Here is a 17,453-nt window from a genome sequence, read left to right on the forward strand (position 1 = left end):
TGCGGGCAAAACACCTATATGCAAACAATAGAATAATAATGGCTTTTTAAAAAGGGGGCTGACCCAGCTGTCTATGTCCCAGAGCCTGATGCCACCTTCAGGCCTTGGGTACTAAGGCTCCAAAGGGGGAAGAAAGTGATTGAGCTTCTCATTTCATCAAAGCTTGGAAGTGTTAGGAAAGGGGTGGGGTCCTGGCCAGAAGTAGGTTTCCCCAGAGGCTACAGGAATTCATCCTGTGCCTGCTGGCTGCAGCTCAGAGAGCTCACAGCTCTTCTAAGACTGGTCCCTTCACCCCAAAAGGAAAACATTAGAGCATAGTGGCTTGTTCCTATAAACCTGTAATTAGGAGGCTGAGGCAAAAGGATTTTGAAGAACTTGAGGGCAGTAGCTTGTTGTGGTAATCCCACAGCATGCCTGTAAGCCCAGCACTCAGGAAGCAGAGGCATGCAGATCTCATGAGTTCGAGGCCAGCCTGGTCTACAAAGAGAGCCCAGGACAGCCAAGGCTACACAGAAACCTCGCCTCAAAAAAACAAAGAAACAAACAAACAAAAAAATGAGCAACAAAAAAAAGACTAATCCTGGTCACCTGACAAGTTCACAGGCAGGCAATATGGGTTCACTGGGCTTAATTTCTTTTTAAATTTGCTAGTCTGGGTGTCACAGGGTTGGAAATCTGATGACTCAGGAAACGGAGTCAGGAGAGTCCCAAGTTCAAGGTCTGCCTGGGCAACTTAGTGGGACCTGTTTCGAAGCAATGTTTAAAAACAAAGGCTTTGGAATACCTTCACGGTAGAGCACTTAGCTTGTGCAAGGCCCTAGTTTTACACTCCAGTTATTTACAAAATGGGTAAAATAAAAAGTTAACTGCAGCATTAAAAACCGATCAGTTCTTGTGTGTGTGTGTGTGTGTGTGTGTGTGTGTGCGTGCGTGCGCAAAATAACCCTGGCTGTCCTGGAGCTTGTTTGTAGACCAGCCCCTCCTTGAACTCACAGAGATCCGCCTATCTTTGTGCTCGGATTAAAGGTGTATGCCACTACCACGTGGCCAAATTTGGATTTTTAAAAATCAGAACATTTGAGTCGGTGAGTTGGCTCAACAGTAAAGGTATCTGCTGTAAAATCATGGTGATTTGAGTGTGATTCCTAGAAACCCATATGAAAGTGGAAAGAGACAACAGAGTTCACAAAGTTGTCCTCTAACACCTGCGTGCGAACCCACACACACTCCTGGGGAGCTTTGTAAGTGGACACACCTGAGTGGCCTGTGTAGCTTCAAGTTGGTAATTTTGCTCTAGGACTTCAACAGGCTTGTGAGCCAGGGAGATGGCTCAGTGGTTAAAAGCACTTGCTCAGCAGAGGACCCGGCTTGGGTTCCCAGCGCCCACATGGCATCTCACTACTGTCCGTAACCCCAGCCCCAGAGGACCTGACGCCTTCTCCCAACCTCTTAGGCACCAGGCACACACATGATGCATATACATACAAGAAGGTAACACACACATAAAAAGGAAAAGAGAGAGAGGGGAAGAGAGCAGGGGAGTGAGAACAGGGCCCATTGTGTAAACAAAATCATGCTTGAAAAACTATGGAATCTGGCTTGATTCTACCGTCAATACAAAAAATAGAGTTTACCCTGGGGTTTGTCTCTGGTTAGTGTGTCCAGGGGTTTGAATCCTCAGGGTGAGGAGAAATGTACTTAGTACTATTTTCAAGCCAGGGACAGCTATCAACTCACACACACCGAGTGGGTTCTAGAATAGATGACACGGTACCCAGCCCATGAGGAGCATAGAGGAATAGGCACAGCAAGGAGGCTCGAACCTAGGGAAGACCAAGTTACCTCATGGAGTCCCTGAGTGACCAAGTCCAAAACAAAGAAAAAAAAAAAAATAGGGGCGGAGAGAAGGCTCAGAGGTTAAGAGCACTGTCTGCTCCTCTGAAGGTCCTGAGTTCAATCTCCATCAACCCCATGGTGGCTCACAATCATCTATGAGATCTGGTGCCCTCTTCTGACATGTAGGCCTACACACACTACAGAATACTGTATAGATAAAAAAATAAGTAATTAAAAAAAAAAAGAAAAGAAAATAATAGGCCAGGCATGGTGGTGCTTACCTTTAATCCCAGCACTCCAGAGCAGGGGCAGGAGGAGCTCTGTAAGCTAGAGGGCAGCCTGGTCTACAGAGTGATTCCAGGACAGCCAGAGCTCTATATAAAGAGACCCAGTCTCAATAATAATAATGGGAGTGTAGTAGTAGCATATATTATTATGTATAATAACATTTATGATGCCAACGCACGCACACACACACACACACACACACACACACACACACACACACACACACGCGCGCGCGCGTATATAACATTTACGATGCCGACGATGTTTCAAATGTAACGCAACAGGCAGAGCGCATTCGCAAACAGTCCGGTGGATCACCTGCACCAAATAAACTGGGGAATGTGTGTGCCATTTCAGCACCTGGAGAGTGGCGGCAGGAGGATCAGAAATGCAAAGTCATTGTGAGCTACACAGCGTGTTCAAGATCAGCCTGAACAACAACAGAAACAGTTGGACTTAATGGGTTATTGTTTTCTTAAAGAACACGAGTTTGAGAAGATGGGCACAGGGAAATTGGTGGACCTCGGAGGAGTTAGGGGCGGGAGGGGCTGTGAATATGATCCAAAATTTAATAAAAATATACTAAAATCACACAGTGGAGCTCCGGAAATAGCTTCTCGGTTAATAGCATTTGCTGCTTTCAGAGAAGCGGTGCTTGTCACCGGCACCCGCATGCTGGCTCAGGCTTTATGTATCCAACAGGCGAGAACCTGAGAAATACGACTTTAAAAGCAAATCACCGCGTGCCTTTAATCCCAGCACCGCGAAGGCTTCTGCGTAAGAGGCTCTCCGTGAGTTCGAGGCCAGCCTGGTCTACATAGTGGTGAAGGAGGAGGAGATAGAAGGAAAAAAAAAAAAAGCAAAATATTCAAAGACCACCAGAGAGCTCCAGAGAAGCGGAGGAGTCTCGGCGACGCCCTCCCTCCAGGCTCGATGGCACAGAAGCACAGGTATAGAAGGGCCAGAGCCCCGGAGCCCCCAGGACTCACGCAGGTCCCCGAAAGGAGCAATAGGGTCTGCGGATGCTGCTCCGCCCCGCCCCGCTCCACAGCAGGGCCAGGACTGGCTGGAACCCGGAGGCCCTGCCCATCGCTCTCCAATGAGACACCCTGTCCAAGTCTTAGGTCCTCGTCGGTGTCCCCGCATTTCCAGTCCGGCTGTCCACGGCAATTTCCGGTTTGTACTTCTGTCTCTCGTGCTGACCTCCGTATCCTCGCGTCGAGGATGACAATGCTGCATCCGCCTTTCACTAGTGAGAAAACCGAGACTGTTTGCAAGCGGAGAGCGCTGGGGGCCGTTGCCTGGGACCTCAAAGACTAAAGAGCCTTGAGGAACAGAATCCAGGTTCTGCGCACCGGGGAGTCCCAGCACACTTGCTCACTTACACAGGGAACCAGCGGGCAGTAGGGCATGAGTGTACTTAAGTGATAGACTACCTAGCGGGCGTAGAAGCCCTGGAGTCAAGCCCGTGATATGATGCTCACAACAGATATTATATGAAAGAGGTTTATTGGATGGAGATGGAGAGAGAGAGGGAAGGAGAGAGAGAGACAAGATAGGGGATGGGAGGGGGCACCCTGACGGAGAAAGGGGAGAGAGGATGAGCAAGGGAGAGAGGTAAGAGGCAGGGGTCCATTTATAGCTCCTGTGCAGCTGAACCACGCCTGCCAGGTGCACCTACCTGCCAGGTGACACGTGATGACATCATAGGTTACTAGGCAACCAAGAAGCAGGCTGCCTAAATGCTAACATTCCTCCCTTTTTCCATAATTAAAAAATGAGGAGCTTGGACTGCTTCTCATGTAAGTCAATTTAAAGTATATGAATGTATGTTCATTGGAAGCAGCTGTTGGTTGCCATGCAAGGGGGTAAGAGAGGGAGAGAAAAAAAGTAAGAGCACCAAAATGTTCAGCTTACAAGGTGGGGAGGAGCAGAAGCCCCTGTCCTGGGAAGTTCAGGGTAGGGGTAGAGTTGCCAGCCATGCCCAGCAGCAGATAGGGACTGAGGAATGCTGGGAGAACCTGAAGCTGTTTGTCCTGGGCCTGAAGCACACCATTCCAGCCTTTTGCTGCTAAGTGGATAATGGGCGAAGATATCAGACATCTTTAGCTACTTCCAGCTGACACGAAGGAGGCAATAGGAAGGCCAAACCGCTGAAATGTTGGCCAAGGCCAGGAAGAGCAGATTGCTTTGATGCTGTCCAGGGTCTGTGAGAACATTAGTGGCCAGGAGGGAAAAGTGCAGGTCCAGCTCGATGGACATCTGTGAGGTCAAACTGGAACACCTGTGGTAGCTGCTTTGGTGCTGTTGTGGATGTAGGAAACACCTGGGTCTGGCAGGATACTGGAATGCAGATAATGGCAGAAGACAAAGTTAAGTAGGTTATGGAGAAAATTCCTTTAGGTGTACATTTAAAACAGAGGTGGAAGGTTTGGAGCAAAGAAGAGACTTGAACATGGGAACCTCCATTTACCTGAGGGAGCCTCCATTTACCAGATCACTGACAGTGATTAAAAAGGGTTTGCTTTGGATTTGTCATCTAAGGAAATTGAGGCCAAGTCTGGTTACAGGTGTGTAAGATTAAAGGCCATTAAAGCAGGTGCAAGGTGTAGAAATCTGAAATTCTCCAGAAGACATCCCAAGGAGAATCTGGAGGAACATACAAACGGACTATTCCCATTGGGCAGGTCGGACTCAGTGACCCGTCAAGATGTCCCAAGGACAAGGTTTGACTCAGCAGAATAGTATGGTACAGTCTGTTCCAACAGCTAGTCAGCGCTGGCCAGAGACCAAGGGCCCAGTTGCCCGTAGCAGACACCGTTTAGCTAGCTAGGATTTCTTAGATGAGTGTGCTGATAGAGGGAAAATCTCACCCAAGGGAGAAGGTCCTAAATGAAGGGTTTGGATGTAGGTTGGCGAGAGCGGTAGGAAGCGTTTGCGCCAATCAGAAGTGAAGACTCACCAATCGGCTGGTGTAGGGTGTAGGAATGTATTGATCAGGTAGCCAGGACAGGGAAGTCCCAAATCCAGGGAAAGGGAAGAATCCCACCCTCTGAGAGAGGCAATAGGTGCAGTTCTTATCTGGAGCCCAACTGACCTGAGAGGTGGATTTGGGTGGATTTCTGGCAGCTTACAAGAATTACTTCTAAGTTTACAAAGGAGATACACTTTACACATGTTGGCATGACAATTGTAATTTGCAGTGAAATGTACATTGTGGAAAAAGGCAGTGGACATACACATTTTTGTTAACAGCATAAACATTGTTTAAGGTGAGCTCTGAAAAGGCAGAAGCCTTTCGTGAAGTAGAAGGGGCAAAAGCTCACTTGATCTTAACTTTTAGTAAGATCACACATCATTGAAGGGAGGCTTATTTTTTCTGTCCAGAAGACTGGATGTACATAAGTCTAGCACAATGAGAAGCAATTTTTAAGTCTATACTTAAAAGACAAACCAAAGGACATTTAAAATCTTGAGCTTGGAATCGTGGTAGTGGGTGGGGACAGTGGGATGTTTTTATCAGAGTTAGTTTAATAAATCAGAGCTCTAGTGATAAAGGCCAAAGCTCGGACAGTCAATGTAACAGTCGCATAGCAATGGGAGGAAATGTGAAGCCTTTTTATCTATTTAGGATGCCTTAAATCACCTTAGACCTTGCGGCCTTCATAATTTGCATTTACCAACCTCAAAACTTAAGGTCCTCATAACTTAAACTTTTATATTCCTCGGACTTGTATTCAATTATTTACCATGAGACGTAGGTGAGACTGCTGTGGACATTTATTGTCCTTTAGCTAAAGGGATGGTAAAAGGTTACATCTGAGGCCTGTTTTGGGGGTCTGGTAGCAAAGAAGACTGTGTCTAGACCTGACAGTAACAGCTCTAGGAGTGAGGCTTTAGGCCTGGTCTTCTGCATATGAAGACTGAGAAGGCACCTGAAGCTTCCAAAGAGAGAAGTTGGCAAGATGCCCATGGGACCCGAGGGTGAGGTTGAAACAGACCTGCAATGTTACCCTGGGCCGCACGAGGGTGGTGGAGGTCACTGAATCTAGGAGCCATTTGTCTTCCACCAGGCCACGGAGCTGGAAGGCCGGAAGTGTCTGTGATCTTGTGCTGGTTGAGCCTCCATGGCTGAGCACAGAGGACAAGCCTGCATGGGAGCATTTTGACTTCCAGAGGTCAGTCTGCCAGCAGGCAGCCATGGCTTGTTGAGGCAGCAGCTGTGGCACCAGCATCCTTCTCGGCTGCGTTTGAAACAGTTGCCTGGAGGGGGGGGGGGCGGTAATTGCAGACCTCTTGTTTTCTGCAGGAAGGCTGACAGCCTCAGAGCAGCAAGGTCTAGAGCACAGGTTTGTGCTGTAGAAGACTCCTCTCTTATTATTTATTCCAACTCCTGTATGGTGGCCCAGGGACCATCCTCAGCTATTTAATATGGCAGTGAGACCACGTTTGCGTCTGTAGGACTATCAGTGTATTCTTGGACATGTTAGAGGACTTGGTCATCTATGAGATGACTATTAACTTGCGTTTGTTAATAATTAAATATTAGGACTTTAGGATTTACTATACAAAAGTCCATAGCTTATAAAAGTTTTAGGCTATGCTATCGATTAATAATATTATCATATTTAGAAAATAAGACACTGATAGTGAAGATATGGCACAATGATCAAGTTTTCACAGAAACACAAATGCCTCTAAAATTAATAGATCTCAAGTTAGAGTATCGTTGAAATTATATCATATAGTTTAAGGATATCTAGGCAAAAACTTTTATTTAGTAATCCCCAAGTTATAAGTTTTAAAACCAACAATATAGTAGAACAGTATAAAGCAATTTTAAAATTACATTTGAATTTATTATACCAAACCTATTAGCCAGAAAGCCTAGTAGTGAATCCAGACCATAGGCAGCTCATGGAGGGAGAAACAGCATTCATTCATTAATCTAGAAATTGATAAAGACATAGGCAGTCAGATATACACTTTAAATGAGCTTAATTTGAATAGACCTTTATAACCTTTTGAAATTTCAGCATCATATAATTATTTTGATCCAGGGTTGAATCATATATATATATAACATGTAAAATATAACTTTAAATTTTTATAAAAATCCATACCCATTTAAAATGAGACTTGTTGCTTTTAGTCTAAAAGGAGATAAAGTAGACTGAATTATGACGAGGAAGTCATAAATGTAAATTATATAAGTCGTTGGATAAGAATTTATAGCATTAAAAATCTTTTTAAGAGTAGAGTGTACTGAAATTAGGAAGAAAAAAAAATTTTTTTTAAAAGCTGGGAAGTGGGGCTTTAGGGGTCAGAGATATTTTGAGAGCCAGTTTTTAGGACGTAGTCAGAGGCCAGCAGGAGCGGGGGAGGGGCGTGATGCTCCTTCTTTATGTTAAAACCAGCATGGCGCCTGCCCTGTGCGGCGCGCAGCCAGGGTGGCGCACAGAGACTGCGGTCATGCGACCCAGGGTGCTTGCTGGCCGGATGGCTGTCCCAGCCTGGTTTGAAACTGCTCATGAGTGGCATGGCTGAGTGGTCGCCTGCGCAAGTGAAAACAATCCTCTGGGCGTAAGCTTGAGAGCTTGGCCGGAAATTCGCTTACCTGGTGGGGATGGTTTAGAGTCGGGTTGTGTCTGAGTCCACAGTGGTAGTTCCAGCAGCTAAAAGTGAAGTCTGGTGTGAGCACCCAGTTCCTCCGCCCTGATTCTAGCGCAATGAGGGTAGTGGGTGAGGGAGTGGCAAAGCGTCCATCCTGTGCCTGGTGCTCGGCTCATGGCAGGTTGCAGCAGTAAAGGGCGGGTAGAAGGCAAGGCAGAGCAGTCGGGAGAAAGGGTAGGTTTCGGACATATATGGTGGAGTAGTGGTTGGTGATGGGTGGAACAGAAGACAGATCTGTTGCTGGCATCCTGGTTCGTGGAAGGGGTCCTGGCATGACTACCGGAGGCCCAGAAGAGACCTTCCAGGCCCGTGCACCAATGAAATGACAATGTGCACAACAGATAGGGTATGAAAGGTTTATTGGATGGAGATGGAGAGAGACAGGGAAGAGAGAGGGAGACATGATAGGGGAGGGGAGAGAGGAAGAACAGGAGCTCAGGAGAGAGAACGAAGAGGCAGGGAGGGGTTTGTTTATAGCTCCTGCACAGCTGAACCACGCCTGCCAGGCGCCTCTACCTGGCGGTGGACACGTGATGACATCATACGTTACTAGGCAACCAGGAAGCAGGCTGCCTAAATGTTAACACCCAGCACCTCAAAATAAATAAATAAATAAATAAAAATACAAATGGGACCAGGGAAGATCGTTGAGCCAGTGAAGGGTCCCTTGTCACACACAGTGGCTGGAGTCTGATGCCCAGGGCCTCACGGAAAAAGTTTCCTCACTTCCGTGTGCCTGTAACCCAAGTACTAGAGAGTCACATATAGGATCCCTGGGGCTCTCTGGCTATTCATTCTAGCTCCATGATCAGCGAGACACAGTTTGAAAACCATGAGATGGAGAGTGATTGAGGGAGACACACATATACACACAGGCACAGAAATCGTGGTCTGGTGTGGTGACGCATGGTAAGCAGTAATCCAGGATTTCTGGACTGGGCTAGGATGATCTCAAGTGCGAGACCAGCTAAGACCCTTGCGCAAATACATAAACTGTTGTGGAGCATCCACAGGAGAAGACCACTAGCACCCAGCTTTAAGCCCATAGAAAGTTTACCGTAGGAGGCGATCGTAGCCACCCAGTGATTGCATTGGGTGCTCGGGATCCCAGTGTGGTCCTGAGCCTTCCTCAGGGTAATTTTTTTTAAACACAAAACCTTATCCCGAGTTAACATACCCCAGGTAGCAAGAATAGTTAGCCAGAAGCAAAACTACCGAAGCCCAAAAGCAAAGTTAGCACATTTAGAGCTTTTCTCAGAATCATGAATGTTAACAGATTACGTCTTTTGTGTTCATTTTGGCAGGTGGTGCTGTGTACGCATCCGGTTTTATGGCTTGGATCGCACTTCGACTCTGTTGTTAGTTGTGATAAGGTCTGGGGTCCATTACAAAACCACACACACACACAGCAGCTGGCCTGCTCACTCTGAGTGCGTGACTCACATCTTAGAGATCATTCAGCATTTGAAAAGGAAGAAAAAGAAAGGGGAGCTAGTGAGATTGCTGCCCAGCAGACAAAGGCTATGAAGCCCGATATGCTGAGGACCCTAGGACCCACATGGTGGAAGGGGAGACCCATCTCCTGAAGGAAGTTGACCTCTGACCTCCACACACCTGGTGTGACAAGAACAGGTCCTTGTGGTGACTAAGCAAGACTCATCCGGATAACACCCCAGTCCCAGACTCCTGCCCAGGCCTAGCTCCTATGTTGTCAGGCTTTGGCACTGGTGGCCACAGCCTTAGCCAGGGCTAGCCCTGAAAGGACAGGCAGAACCTTTTAGACAGCAACATCAAACACTTCTATTTCTGATTGTTGACAACAGGGTCAACTGTGAAACTCAGGGCCAAGAATGTCTAAACCCCTCTACCCCAGCACCCAGAAACACTGCCTACTGATAGTGCAGGCACAAAGGGCCATCATTGGAACTGAGCTCAAAAGTCACTCGGGTGTGACTTTTGGGTTGCCCTTTAGGGTTGAGAAGTCAGTGCATTTTTAAGAAACCAGGACACTGTCAGCATCCCAAAATACTTTTTGCTGCTGTCACCTCCTGCGATGTGATACCCAGAGTGTCCCCAGTGTTGGCTTGATTTTCAAGCTGCCGTCATCAGTAAGTTAGACACTGAAGCAGATGGGCATGAAGGCATGTGGGCATTCTGATCATCTCAGCACCAGAAGGCAGGGTGCCCGGGAGAGAAAGCTCACTGGACTCAGTGGTCCTGGCCCTGGGCTCAATCTCCGGCACCAAAAAGTAAACAGATAAAGTTATGTGGTGGTTCTTTTCTGGAAGAGGCAGGGCGTAGCTTCCTACTCTTTAGGCAGCAGTGTAAGTGGCTTCCTTCTAAAATGTAAGGTGTGGACTGGGTGGGAGCAAGTCCCCAGAGGTAAAAGCTGGTGGCCTTCTGCCAGAGGGCCAAGGTCCACAGCAACCGTGAGAGTGCACAGTGATGCAGTGATATTTCGTCTTGGCAGTCTTCTCAGATCTGCGCTATTTGACTATGACAAAATGCCAGACAGAGCCCCTAAGAAGCGCTGTGTCCGTTTGCTGTCTGTGGCCAGGAGAAACCCATGGCCACCAAGGGGAGGAAAGGGTTTATTTCACCCTGCACCACACAGTTCTTTGTAAAGGGAAGCCAGAGCAGGAACCCGGAGGCTGGAACTGAAGCAGGGGCCATGAAGAACACTGCTTACTGGCTTGCTCCTCATAAGCTGCCCAACTTGCTTTCTTATACCACCCAGAGACCCCCGCCCCCACCCCTGGGTGAGTTGGCTCTGCCACAGCGGTCCTTAATCAAGAAAATGCCCTACGGGTTTAACCACAGACAATCTAACGGAAGCGTTTTCTCACCGGAGCTTCCCCTTCCCACACGACTCCAGCTCCCGCCAGGAGGACAAGAAACTAACCAGAACAAACGCCCTACAACTAACCTGCCTGTTTCTCCTCAGAGATAACGAGTGGGGACTTGGGAGACGGCTTAGACAATCCAGTGCCATGACAATGAGGTCCCGAGACCACACTCTCAGCACCGACATCCAAAGCCTGGTGCGGCGGCACACACTGGCGCTCCCCGCACTGGGGAGGCAGCGGTAGGTGGGTCCCAGTCTAGCCTGTCGTCCACCTCCAGGTTCAGCGAGAGACCTTGCCTCAAAAAGAGGAGGCAGGGGTGGTGGAGCACGGCTGACCAGCCCTTAACGCAGCACTCAGGGGCAGGCAGAGCTCTAAGGCAGGCCAGCCTGCTCTACGGAGCAAGCTCAAGGCTAGTTAAGGCTACAGAGTGATACCCCAGCTTAAAAAAAGAAAAGAAAGAGGAGGTGGAGAGAGACAAGCACAGTGGCACATGCCTTTAACCCCAGTACTTGGAGGAAAGGCAGAGGCAGGGGGATATCCCTCTGTGAGTTTGAGGTCAGGCTGGTATACATAGTGACAGCCCCTCTCAGGGGGAGGGGGTTGGGGATAATCACAGAAGTCAACTGACACGGATTCTCAGCCGGCACACAAAGGCGAACACACACACACACACACACACACACACACACACACACGAACACACACACACACACACACGAACACACACACACACGTACACTCATAAACACAAAACACATTTGTAAGAAACGCAGGAAGGGCCTGTAGGAAACACTGTCCCGCATCTCTGTACCTGAACACAGTGGGGGGTGTACCCCCCCCCCGTGCCCACCCACCTAGCGCTCCCTGGAAGTCCCGCTTGCTGGTCTATGGGAGGCTTTTCTGACCCAGCAGTTCCCTGCTCCCTCTCACCCATGTGACCTAGGTTCTACTGGGCCATCAGTCAAGGGCCCTCTGCTGGGTGCACGGTGGTTTCCGCTTCCCCAGAGGGGGCGGCTGCGTCCACCAGAGTTCAAGAAGCAGGGTTAGACCCAAGTCTAGGGCTAGTGTGTGAGTGCATGTACGGGAGCTCAGACCACGCAAGGAGGCAGGAGTTGGGGAACCTGATTACGTAAGCTTTAAACACCTCAGACTTCTTCCCCCTCTCAGAACCCTTGCTGCTTCTCGCCTCCCCCTATCCACCACAACCAGAGACAGGTAGACTCTAACCCCTGGGCCCAGCTGTGCAGAAACCCGCAGGAGGCGCTCCAGCCCTCGACCCCGGGACGGCCCCTCCTGAGAGGGCCACGCCCATCCAGCCCGGGGCGTCGGGGCCACCTCTCCTAGGGTCGGGCTTCCAGAAGGGAGTCAAAGTTTCTAGACTGTGGGAGGAGTCTGAGACTGAGAAACTGGAAACGCTCAGCTCAGCGTTTTTCTGGCTCCGGCGCGCGGGGCGCTAGGCCCTGCGCCGCGGACGCAGAGCGGTGGTCCAGTGAGATCCATCCCAGACGGTTAAAAAAAAGCTGGGTGCTGACGTGAGCAGGGAAACCTGAGAACGGCCAGAGCAAGGCTGGACTGAGGCATCAGGGCAGTGGGGCGACCAGCGCCGAGGTCCCCTGACCCTCCCGAGTGATGGAGACACGGTGGACACACCAGACTGCGCCACTGAGTCCCCGGAGGAAGTGCGCGCACTAAGAGCGCCTATCAAAGCAAAGAGGAGGGCTTCCCTTTGAAGTGGGCTCCAGAGCCTTTGGGAGGTCACTTCCCCTGAGGGGCGGGGCGAGGCGGAGGGCGGTAGTAGTAAGACAAAAGCAGGATTCTGGGGGGAAACTTCAGAAAGCTCAATGGACCGAGGAGTCCCCTCTTCCTTAACACCTCTTACTTTTTTTCCTGTGTGTTTTGGGAATTTTACCTTTTTCTCACTACATCTCTCTCTATCTATCTATCTATTTGGGGGTGGGGTGGAGGTACACGTTGTCAGAGGCCTCGCGGGAGTCACTGGCCCTGTATTTGGTTTTTGGTTTGTCTTGAGGCGGGATTTTATGTAGACCAGTCTTACCTCGAACGCCATATTTAGCTGAGGGAGACTTGAACTGCTGATCCTCCTGCCTCCGTTTCCTAAATGCAGGGATCACAGGTGTGCACATTCACGCCCAATTTATGATGTGTGCAGGACTGAACCCAGAGGTCCCTGCGCGCAAGGCAAGCATTCTACAAACGGAGGTGCATCTCTTGGTTATGGGTTTTTTGAGACAAGTTCACTCTAGACCACGCTAACCTGGAATTCCTCCAACCTCAGCCACGCAAACCATAGAATTACAGGCAGGAACCTTCACAACTGGCTTCAGTTCCTTGCTCTTTTTTGAGACAAGCTGTCACTGTGTAACCTCATGTGACCTGGTAAGTAGAGCAGGCTGGTCATGATCTAATAGAGATCCACCTGCCTTTGCCTCCTGAGTGCTGCTGGGATTAAAGGTGTTTGCCACTCTGCCTGGCCTGTTTGATTTCTTACTACTGCTGTCTCTCCTGTTCCTTGGGACCGCAACTCCCACGGCCCCCACACACCCCAGGCAGGGTGTAACTCCTCAAGTTAGCTCTATGTCCTTAGAGCTGTTTGATACGAAACGTAGAGAAATATTTGTTACGTGAATGAAAACCAAGCTAAGAGGCCTACACACAGCAAGCACTTAAAACTGCAGCTCTTGTCCCAAAAGGGGTGCAAGTCTGTCCCAGTTTAAATAGGGAAGCTCTGGCATGGAGTAATTTGGCCCCTACGTGGGGCTCAGCAGAGTCTATCGTCACTTTTGTCTTGATCTTTCTGGCCCCACCCATTTCCCCACCCCACCCAAACTGGGAGGTGAAGGGTTAATTCCTGGAAACCCCTTTATCCCCTTACCTGAAAGGGATGGGTTAGGCAGGGAACTTCCTGTTCCATTTCCCCGGAGTCCTTCCCCAAGCTGGCCTATGCTGGCTCTTGTCCCGGATCCCTCCAAGGTCTCCCAAACATCTCAGCGCAGGAGTAGGTACCTGGAGTGGTGAGTTGGAGGGCTGGGGTGTAGGCTTAGGGCAGATTGGAGAGTGAAGGGGGTTTTCGGGCCCTACTGGTGGGTTGGTGGCTGGAAAGTCTTGGGGAAAATGAGCCGGGTAAATCTGGAGACGCCAATGCCAGACTGCATGATACATTTGTGGCCTTGGGGGTATGAGGAAGGATCCTAGAGGTGATGGGGCCGAGTGCTCTCAGTCGGACTGACGGGAATCAGGAGGGGAGCCCAGGTCTGAGGAAACCAGGCCAACAAACTTGAGCAAAGGGAACCACTCGCAGAGAGAAGGGGGTATTTTTGGCGGAGTGCCACCCTGGCCTCTGAAACGCCAGTGTGGGCGGGCTTTATGGCAGTGCTTACGTACAGATTTAGGCTGGCCAGATTTCTCTGGAGAGATTTCTCGCCCCACACCCAGCCAACCCCCTACAGAGGTGCATATTAATAGGGTTTTTGTCCCGGAGACCTGAGGGGGAGGGACAGACTTTCTGAGGCCAACTTGCCTGAATTCCATCTCCTGGAAGCCCATTGTCGAGGCCTCACCTAGAAATTCCAGCAGCTTTCTGTGGCTCGCTGGGTTTTTTGACACGAATCTAGGATTCTCTATTTTTTATCAGTGCTGCGATACTCCAGGCTAACACTGGCAGAATCTCATAGAGCAGAATCTCATACAGAAATAACAGGCCCCGAGCCCCATTTTCATGTTCACAGGCGTTATAGCTGCACCAGGTATGACTGTGAGTAAATCATTCTTGGCCTCTCTGAACCTGTTAGGTACATTGATTTAGCAAGTGAGTTGGCGCCGGCTGAAGTGAGCCTCAGAATGCTGGCTGGATTGGAAAGTGTTCTCACCAGCATGTTCTGCAACGGTGATTCATTCTCTAGTTGTCCTTGTCTCCTTAAGATTATTTTATGTGTGTGGAGGTTTCGTTGGCGCGCACATCTGCACGCCAGAAGAGGGAACCAGATTCCATAAACAGCATCGAGCCGCCACGTGGGAACTGAGAATTGAACTCATGACCTCTGGAAGAGCAGCCTGTGCTCTTAACCCTAGAGCCATCTCTCGAATTTGTTTTCCATCTGCTTCTCCAAACAGCAAAATGGAACCCCATTTCCACAGGAAAGAGAGGGATTAGGTGTGCAGGCTAGGCAAAATAAATGCCCTACTTCTTAGGAACATCTCTTGTTTTTTATTTTGGGAACTGACTTCCTAAGTTGTCCAGGCCAGCCCTGTACCTCACTCTAGGTGTAGTCTAGGCAAGCCTGAAATTTTCAGTCCTCCTGTGGGTTTGATAGCCCTCCTCCCATTTTCTTTTTGCTTGTTTTGTTTACTCGTTTGTTTCTTTATGGGACTGAGATCTGTATCCCAAGCTATCCTTGAATTCCCAGTGAAGCTGGAGGTGACCTTGAACTCTTCCCGTCTTTGCCTCCCAAGTTCTGGGGTTTCCGGCCTGTTTCTCCACCGCTGTATGTGCGTGCTGGGGACTGGACTCAGGGCTCAGTTAAGGTTCTTAGGCTAGCCTTTTAACCAGCAGAGCCGCATCCCACCCACCCACCCCCACCCCTCGCTTTCGAGTGCCCTTTTCTGCTCTGAACCTTCCTCTCTTCGTCCTTCAATTCTTAGGGCTTCGAGGTAGCTATCCTCATTGACGGTTCGTAGCACATGCCCGGTCTTTGAAGTGAGTCACTTCAAATGGCTAGACCCAGCGCTCTTGCTCAGGCCAGGGGGGGGGGGGGAACTACAATGGACAGGGGCTGGGGAACAGCAGCCAACGGGTGGTGTGTCTCAGGGTTCCAGAACAGAGGCACAGACGGTGGAAGTAAGGGCTGGAGAAGCCCCGAGGGAATGAGTGTCTGAAGTTGCAGGAAAGAGCCCGGATTGGACAGGCTGTGTGTGGGAGGGAAGGAGCGTTAGGGAGAAAACGTGACCGGGGGTAGGCATTCCTACCGGTCCAGTCCGGGTCATTTCAGCACCCTCTTCTTTCCCAAAACCAGCTTAAAATCTGGATTTCCTTTGTTCTGTGACACTCCCACACAATACAGCTCTCCTGCGAAGGGAATTTAGAGAACTCTCCAGCCTGGACACCTACTTATCCGTCCAAAGTTCTGGGCAGAGGCGCTTCACCCTGCTAGCTTAGATGACGTATTATAAGCGACAATGGTGAGAGCAAGAACAGCCCCATGCCTGCTCCGCACCGCAGCAGCGCTCCCTCTGCGGCGCTGCCCTGGGCCACAGTTAATGGGGTATATGCCTGAGGCTCTGCTCCCATCCCCCTCTCGGGACTCCTACTGTTTGTGGGAAGGCTGGGGTCGGTTTCAGGGCGGCCACCAAAGCGCCAGCTTGTTGGAAGGAGCTTAAACCGGCTTACTAGAAGAATGTTTGCCTAACATGCCTGAGGCTCTGGGTTCCGGTTTCCACGCCTAACCTGGAAACAGAAGCGAAAAGGCCTTTTGAGTAGTAATGAAGAATTTAAGGAGCTGGCCTGAATTCCTTAAAAAGGAAGGCGGAGGAGCAAGGGCCTGCTCCTGTAGAACTGGTGCCCCCTGGTGGACAGTCTTAAGCACTTTCCTTTGCTCGCCGGGGAGAGTGAGAGCTGTAATCCCAGTTGGGAGGTCAGGCAGGAGGACTGTGGACCCAAAGCTAGCTGGCGGGACTCTCCTTACTGCCTGGCCCACAGCTCGGTTGTAGCGTGCTCAATAAACGATTTTTCTGAAGATTTCTTTATTATGCATGCAGTGTTCTGCACGCCAGAAGAGGGCACCAGATCTCGTTGTAGATTGCTGTGAGCCATGTTGCTGCCGGGAATTGAACTCAGGACCCCTGGAAGAGCAGCCAGAGCTCTTCACCTCTGTGCCATCCCATTTCCATGCCCGAAAAACAAATTCTTAAAGGCTGATTTATTTTTATTTTGTATGGACAAATGTTTTGCCTGCATGCTTGCCTGGTAGGCCCCAGGGGCTAGAGGAGAGCACTGGATACCCTGGACCTGGAGTTACAGATAGTCATAGGCCACCATGTGGATGCTGAGAACCAACCTGGGTCCCTTACAAGAGCAGCAAGTGTTCTTAATCCCCGAGGCGTCCCTCCAGTCCAAAGAGATGAAACATTTTTCTGTCCTTAATCTCCCTTCCGTAGTGTTCCGGGCCCACAGAGGCCGCATCAGGAGGAGGGAAAGGTGGCTGAAAAATAACACCACGTCTCAGGATGTACAACAGGACCGTGGTGCAGGATGGTCCTGTGTGTGGTGTTTACACACCTGAGGGGGTGCAAAGAAAGACAGCCCTGAGTGCGCCTCTGCCCTGCTTCTCTGAGTTGGGTCTCCGCGTGAACCCGGGTCTTGTTTTTCTGCTACACTGGCAGCCGGCGAGTCCCGTCCATCCTCCTGCCTCTGCCTCCCACACTGGTTAGGTTTCAGACGTGTGTTGCTTGGTATGTGGATGCTGAGGTCCATACTCCGGACCTTGTGCTTTCACGGCAAGCGCTGTCGACCACCAGACTACCTTCGTTCCCATTTTCACCAGTCCCTGCCCCCCCCCCCAAGTCCTAGCCCAGGATAGCCTAGAACTTCCTATGCAGTGCTGGCTGGGACTGAACCCAGGAGTGTGTCCGTGCTAGGCTACCAGCTGAATCATGTCCCAGCCCTCAGAACTACCCAATTTTTTTGTCTTTTTTTTTTTTTTTTTTCAACACAGGGTTTCTCTGTGTAGCCCTGGCTGTCCGGGAACTTGCTCTGTAGACCAGGCTGGCCTTAAGATCAGAGATCCGCCTGCCTCT

Source organism: Psammomys obesus, unplaced genomic scaffold (genome assembly GCF_907164565.1).
Source record: "Psammomys obesus unplaced genomic scaffold, mPsaObe1.curated_primary_1811, whole genome shotgun sequence".
NCBI classification, from domain to species: Eukaryota; Metazoa; Chordata; class Mammalia; order Rodentia; family Muridae; genus Psammomys; species Psammomys obesus.